The sequence below is a fragment of the Periplaneta americana genome, chromosome 15 (genome assembly GCF_040183065.1).
Source record: "Periplaneta americana isolate PAMFEO1 chromosome 15, P.americana_PAMFEO1_priV1, whole genome shotgun sequence".
Lineage (NCBI taxonomy): Eukaryota > Metazoa > Arthropoda > Insecta > Blattodea > Blattidae > Periplaneta > Periplaneta americana.
In genome coordinates, this window is record NC_091131.1 from 55,411,904 (window position 1) to 55,419,889 (window position 7,986).

Below are 7,986 nucleotides of genomic sequence, written 5' to 3' on the forward strand. Positions count from 1 at the left end.
TGGCAGCTCACAAACAAAACCAACTCTATACAAATGTGTGGCTGAAAAATTTATAAGAAGACAAAATTGTGGAAAATATTGGTATACATAGTCATCACCATACGTACTTTATATTTTAGAAGCAAATTTTGGCTTGTGTGGTTAAGTTTCTCTTCTGATTTTTCCTATCATATTTTTCTATGTAAGATGTGGGTCTCAGTGATTTATTGTTTACTGTTCATGCTTCTGGAACAAAAATACGTGGGTTCAATCCCAGTTATGGACGATGTATTTGTAGGTGGAAAAAATCTTCAATGCAGTTTCCATGAATGAGAAAGTAAAGCCATTGATCTTGTGTAGTATACTTACTACCTTTTTTTAAGGTGGATCTTACAACATTGGAGTCTTCTATTTGTGTTCAGTGGTGATGTTCTAGAAGTTTAACAACCAATTCTCTCATGTGTACCTATGTTAAACATATATGGTATATGTCCATAGTAGGCCTAATTGCAAATATTACCTAGAAAACAACCAGCTCATCTGAACCGGTGCAAACCGGCCGAATATCACCACTGATTTGTGTGAACATGAGACATCACAATTGATCTTGATATTTTGGAAGCAGAGTTGGGTTCATTTGATGACGTTCCTTGAAGCTAATTAACAGTAAGTTTGTCTATTTATTTTATTTTATTATTATTTTTTTTTTTGGCAAGAGATTTCGTTTCTTATGTTTCCTAGATTACACTGCAATTAAACATCAGTGATTTAGATCAGGCAAGTTGCAGTATTAACCCTAATAGTGTTTATAGTGAATTGTCTCAGATAATGCATTTGCGTTAATCTAGTCTGTTCTTCTGGTACTGTGTGCAATGGTTTCAGCTTTTATGTGAGTAAAGTGATCTCTCTGCTAATTCTCACAGATCGAATGACAAACTATCATTAAGGTACTCGTCCATGGTGTAACCTAAGTTGCATGCAATGTTGAGTTGTGCAAGAAAAGTTGAGTTGCACAATGTAAACAACCATGCAACTTGAAAAATTGCATATGCCACTCGCATTTTGCGCAAGTTTTAAGTTGCATGCAATTTCAAGAGTGGCATTGTGTAGTATATAGCAAGAAGGACCAAGTTGAGCTATCTAAAAGTGGCTTGGAAAGTTCCGATGATTTTTTTGCGCAACTTCACCTCAATGTGTTTGAATACTATACACTGTTTATAAAAGGAGTCTGATCAAAACTGTTGTGATTGTTTTGTTTTCAACACTGTATTTTAAATGTAGTATGATGTTTTCAGTAATTATGTGCAAACAATGTAATATATTAAATATGTTATAATATGACCAAGAAAACATAATGGACACACTATATCACAAGGTCGAAAGAATGTTTATGAAAAGTTTAGTTGGTGGACTACTACAATAAACAAAAATGAAAAAGAAAAGAAAAATGCTATTGGTAACAAAATTGTATTTGAGGTTAATAAATCACTCAAACATACTAAACAAAAACGAAGTTCACAAAATCACAGCTGCGCAGAAGAGAAATATAATAATACTGAATGAGAGTTCTTCAATGCATTTAATGTACAATTCATAAATAAAAGTGCTCTGAATAATTTAGGAAATTGATGTAATCAGTGACTGTCATTTAAAGGACAATTTGAGTTCTTTACATTAATAAAAAAATCTCAGTATTACTACAAGATATTTTCTTTGTGATATAGACTTTCTTGCTAATGTGTCTTTTTGTTATTCTTCTTCTTCTTCTTCTTCTGCACTTCACGGTATAGGCAAAATGCCTGAGGTTGTTATTAATGACATTAATTTTTAAAATACGTAACTGACGTTTTTTCATGACATTCCTATAAAAGGTTTATACAGTTCTTGATCTCTCCCTCAGAATTCGTGGAGCCTTTGTAGTAGATACTGAACAACTTTTCAATAACTGTAAAAGATTGAGTTGCACCACATAAATGGTGTGGTGTAAACATTAAATGCAACTTTTTTGTAGTCGTGCCATTTTTCAAGCTACACAGCTCGAATTGCTTCCAATTATTGGCTTATGTGTAAACATGATGTGCAACTTTAAAATTGCATGCAATTTAAGTTGTACTGTGGACGAGTACTTTCACTTATAATCTTAAAGTTAAATATTTTACATTTCAATTGGAGATATTTTAATTTGATTAATGTGTAACCTAAAATGATGTGGATAGAATAAGGCTGTGATTCTAACTGAACTGAGCTGGCTCAGGACAGTTAAAAAATGTGAATTTTATTGTAAAATAGCAGTACAAAAATCTCTTTTCCATTGTCTGACATTATCCCTTTATTTTTACGTGAAATGTAATGTCAGAAATATTATTGTGATGGAAATTATAGTTCAACACAAATATTGATTAGTAACATACGAACTATTTCAAATTTAGAGGTAAATTTACTTTTAAAGTGAATCTCTTATCAGTATTTGAATTCTGAACCTTTTTAAAGATGTGACTTGTCATTATATGTCATTAAATTGTGTTACTGCCTACTAGGTATTCAAAGTTTGGACAGCAGCCAAGTGAAAGGAAAAACAAATGAACTTTTTAGCTAATGGCCACTAGAAGTGTCTCGTGGTGTTTTATTACTCTTTGTTCCATGACATTTGCATGTTTTTGGTATATGTAATATAAAATGAAGAAAATGTACTAATTTAAAACATCGCTTTAACAACAAATTGTTTTAAAATCGTTCAATTGTACACTCCAGCTCATCTCCTTCATCCACTGTACATTCTGCTATATATGTCCATTCGATTATGACCTGTTACCCAAAACACCCCACTTCTAGACCAACATTTTCCTACCTTATATGCACTGACGTGTAGCTGTGACCCAACTTAAATTTTAGAATAGAATTCATCAGAATAACAGCTATTACAATGTTGGAAAGTTGTCATTCTTCTACAGAGGGACTATTTTGAATGTTTGCAATGTAGAATTGGACAATAAAATGTTTCCAACTACATTAATTGGCACATATTCTTTTAAGTCACCACATGCAAATCTACAATATACAGTATACTATAGATCAGTAGTAGGACATCTAGTGGCAAAATCTTGCAGTATCGTATCCCTCCTCCGTCTATTACTAAAACTGCTACTGTTCAGGCCTTTAATATGTAGTAGGTAATGATTGTGGACATTATTTGAATCTTTCTTAAATATAAGTACATCCTAATATATTTTGTTCTTAATTTAAAAAATATGGCTGTGAAAACTGGCATATCGTTAAGAGTGAAACTCAATAAAACAGTAACACTGTAATCATGATGTTAAAATGACCAATAGAAAACAATAAATTGAAATATAAGTATAGGAAATGATCAAAGCCCACTTACGACCAGTCTGCATTGTTATCCATTTGGCTATCCCACAATTGCCTGACAGGCTGTAAAGGACGAATATTGTAAGAAGACTGGTAACATTGTTTTAAAAAGCAATGCCTTGGCCATCCATGTCTGTAATTGAATGTGGTTGAATTCAATTTTAAAACCGTAAAATTTGGTATGGGCTTCATTAAAATACCATGTTCCTTGTTTGTGACCTCCCCTTGTCATTTTATTTATTTTTAATAAATGTTCTTCCAGTCTTACGGAGAACAGGGTTCTATTTATACTGTATATACACAGAGATACGTATACAGTGAGGTTATTTCCTTGCTGTCATACAGACAGCAGTTTGTGTGGCCAGTTGGTTGCCACATTTCTAAGAACCCTGACTGTCTAGGCTCAGGTACATTGACATGTACAGTCTTAGAAAAAAGTTTTGTCGCACAGATACTTCATAAGTCCCAGAAAGGAGGCAGACATACAACGAAACAAACTAATTTTATTACCTCAACTAGTCATTCTTGTGAACCAGGTCGCACATCCTCTGAACATGCGCACTGCCTCCTTTCTGGAACTTATAAAGTATCTGTGTGACAAAACTTTTTTCTAAGACTGTATGGTATCTAGAGATATTGCTGGAAATACTGTGCGGGTTTTTTTTTTACACCTTCGTAAAAAGTTGGAGTTCATTGTTACTGTTAGAAATAGATGCTTTCTTCCCCTAAATACTATCTTCATTCCTTCTATGAGTGGAGACTGATGTCAATTAGGTTTCTACAGAAATAAAAATCGTGGAGTCATATGGCGGTTGTGTAGTGGACATAATCCAAAATTAATAATTTTATCAACACTGTATGTGTTTCACTTATCAAATGGTGAGATATTGGTGAAAGAAAGCAAGCTGATGTTCGTGATCAGTCAGGTGTTCTAAAAATGAATATACCATTTGTTGCATTTATCTTTCCAGTTAATTGTGTTATTGAAGAAAATTAATTTATCTAATACTGATTCTATCTTTTTGAACTTTTATTCAAGATTCTCTAACATGTCTAAGTATGCATCTTTTCCAGATATTTTCTTAAAAAAATTATTTTATTTTTACATATTGATCGAACACAAACATCCATTGTTTAGATGTTTACTTCGAGTCTACTACCATTATTAAAAGAAATAAGTACTTGGATATTTAACTTGCGTAATACAGTTTAATGAACACTAAATATAGGTGATAAAGAACATAAACTTGTTCATTATGAATTACAAAACACACTCTTGAATGAAAGTGTAGACTAGTGACCTATGAAGATGGGTTACAAACTAATATTAAACACTGTAGTGCAGTTTTCTGTGCACTGTTCTTGGGAGTGTGGCTTAACCTTCTGGCCGCACATTAACTCTTGGCTGTGAAACAATAAGAAGACAACCTGTATGTGTGTTTCAGTGTAGGCATTTACGTATATATATACTTTTCATATTTAATCTTTTAATTGCAGTATATAGGCAAATAAAGCTGTTTTATATGACAATGGAAGGGTGATAGTTTGAGACATTCAGTGAGTATATTTTTTGCCTTAAATGTATATTTTTATTGACACAAGCTGTTCTTTTTAACATTGGCAGAAGGAATAACGAATTTGTTCTGTAATAAAGAAAATAAAATATCTTATGACAATGGTCCGTTCGTTTCTGTATTCGACATGAGAAGAGCATTAGTATTCTGAATTTGTGGAGTGAGGGAAGTAAGAAAAGTCATGAAGGCCAGTTTCTGTAAACTCTTGAAATATTGTACGTATGTTTTCTTTCAAAGGATACACTTCATATCACTTTGATTTCTTTAATTTCGAAAAAAGAAGAAATTCAATTTATCTTCAGATAAATTGTGCATAGGTAATTTAATTAAGTTGTGCCCATCCTGCTGCAATGCTGGTCTCGGTATGACTGGGTATATCATCCTAGAAATATGGTACCTAAGACATGGGATCACATTATGATCTTAAAAAAAGAGTGACATAATTCAGAACTTAATTTATGACTTCATACTTACTTACAAATGGCTTTTAGAGAACCCGGAGGTTCATTGCCACCCTCACATAAGCTCATCATTGGTCCCTATCCTGAGCAAGTTTAATCTAGTCCCTATCATCATATCCCAACTTCCTCACATCCATTTTACTATCATTCTCTCATCTACGTCTCGGCCTCCCCAAAGGTCTTTTTCACTCAGGTCTCCCAACTAACACATTACATGCATTTTTAGATTCACCCATATGTGCTACATCTGCCCATCTCAAACGTCTGGATGTGATGTTCCTAATTATGTTACGTGAAGAAAGTGAAATTTGATTTCTGGCAGAAAAGTTGTAAATTTTCTTCTACCGTGATTCATATGTATCCCTTTCCTTTATGAGTTTTTCGATGTGAAGTCATACAAATGATTAGGCATTTCTGCCAGTTCTGGACACTTAAGTTATATCTTTTATTGTATACATTTTGCATTTTGTCTTCCTAAGGTTTTTGCCTAAAGATTGAAGCTTTGCAGGTTTAGATTTGACAGAGGGCATTGGACTTTTAAAGAGTATTATTATGGCTTGTTTTGGATGGGAAGTAAATCTGAGTTCCCGTATCATAGAATTATGTTATGAATGATGAGGCTCCTGGCACTATTTACTGATCATTTCTCATCCACATCAGAATTCAACTCCTGTTGTTCATCAGTAGAGACTAGCACAATAGAAAAAAAATTTGGTCAAAATATGAATACTAAAATATCTTCGTTCCTAAATTGGGGAAGTTCATATCATTATTTACAAAATAAGCCTTTAGAGATTAATATTTTGTCTATAAATTTATTATGCTATCAAATGAAATGTCAGCATCGTAAAATCCTCACCTGAATGCAAGAACTGGGTAACTCGAGTTTCTTTTACACTAAGAGAGAACAAAAAAGGTTTTCCCATTAGCAGGACTCAACACTGGTTACAATATAACACAAATAATTTTTCTGTATTTTCTGGGAAAATATTACACCTTCTGTCAGTTAATTACTATTTAGTATGATGAAAAACCCATGAAGTTACAAAAAAAAAAAAAAATTAAGTAGACAAAAAAACTGACATTTGAAATCTGTTTACCACTTATTTTGTTGTGGCTTCTCGAATTCATCGACTCTATGGATGGCTTTGGTTTTTCAAGTGCTTCCTGAAAACATCTCTTTTGTCCTCTTATAATTTGGAAAATCCATTTCAGCAGCAGTTACAGAAATATTAATGGAGGGGGGAAAAATTGTGCAAGATATAAAAATATGGAATGTGTGAAGTAGACAGAATAAAAAATGAAACTGTGTTGGAAAGAGTGGGTGAAGAAAGAATAATGCTGAAACTGATCAGGAAGAGGAAAAGGAATTGCTTGGCTCACTGGCTGAGAAAAAAACTACCTGCTGAAGGATGCACTGGAAGGAATGGTGAACAGGAGAAGAGTTCGGGGCAGAAGAAATCTGGTGATAGACGACATTTATATGGATCGTATGAGGAGACAAAGAAGAAGGCAGAAAATAGGAAAGATTGGAGAAGGCTGGGTTTGCAGTAAAAGACCTGCCCTTGGGCAGAACACTAATTGAATGAATGAATAAAAAAAATGAAGGTATTTTATGAAATATGAAAATTTTACCAAAAAATTATGGAATATGAAAATGGTTTCGTGTCAATTGCATTTTACACAAATTATTCTTCCCATACCACTAGCAGGAAAGGTTTAGAATATGAAATGTAATATTTTGCGCCTTACATCTAAATATTGGGAAGCAAGACAGAGAAGGACTTCAGTGTTAAATATTGAGCATTAGACACACATATTTTGCCTCTCTGTCATTCTGTCATTAGGGTGGTGAATTTAATATTTTAGGTTAACCCATATCTTCTCAGAAATGAAATTCAACTCTGCCACACTAGCAAAATCGAAATTTAATTAAATTTGTCCAATTTTTTTATTTTTAGTGAACTTCTCAACTGCTTGGTGTTTTTGTGTGTGTGTGTGTGTGTGTGTGTGTGTGTGTGTGTGTGTGTGCGCGCGCACGCGCGCGTGTGTTTTTTTTCTGTAAAGAGTTTTATAAATTTAACTTCTTTCGTATAGTCACTTTTTCACTAAACACCCATGTTACGGCAAATTACATTTATAGGAGGTGAAAAATAGCAGACTAAGAAAGTTAATAGAAAATAACTTGCTTAGAAAAAGGTATTCAGAAATCGGAACTGGACCCCAGAATGGAGGGTGTGTGAAAGACTGGTTATTTGTCTATATGAAAATCTAATAACTAAAAAACTCGGAAGAGAGAAGTCTAATGCTTCGAAGAAGAGGTTAAATATTGGATACCTATTGGAGTGCAAGAGGTCAAATGACTTTATTGTCAAATGCCTGGCATTAGAAAAGAACAACAACATATTTTAAGGACAGTGTATTTGGAGACATTGGACCTTAACTTTCAAACATTCTTTGTAAAAAGTTAAAACTAGAAGGAAGGAAGGGGAAGAGAGAGAGAAAAAACTTCACTGTTGGAAGACACTTTATTATAAATATTAACAGGAAAAAAAAAAAAAAATTCTTTTAAATATAGTCCACTATTGGGCATCTTCGAACCT

General features: G+C 33.2%; 1 protein-coding gene across 3 annotated transcripts in view; it reads left to right on the forward strand.

The window, feature by feature from the left end:
• The window catches only part of LOC138714974 (magnesium-dependent phosphatase 1), a 38,233-nt gene that overhangs the window by 8,559 nt on the left and 21,688 nt on the right, over positions 1 to 7,986 (forward strand). The window lies entirely within an intron of this gene.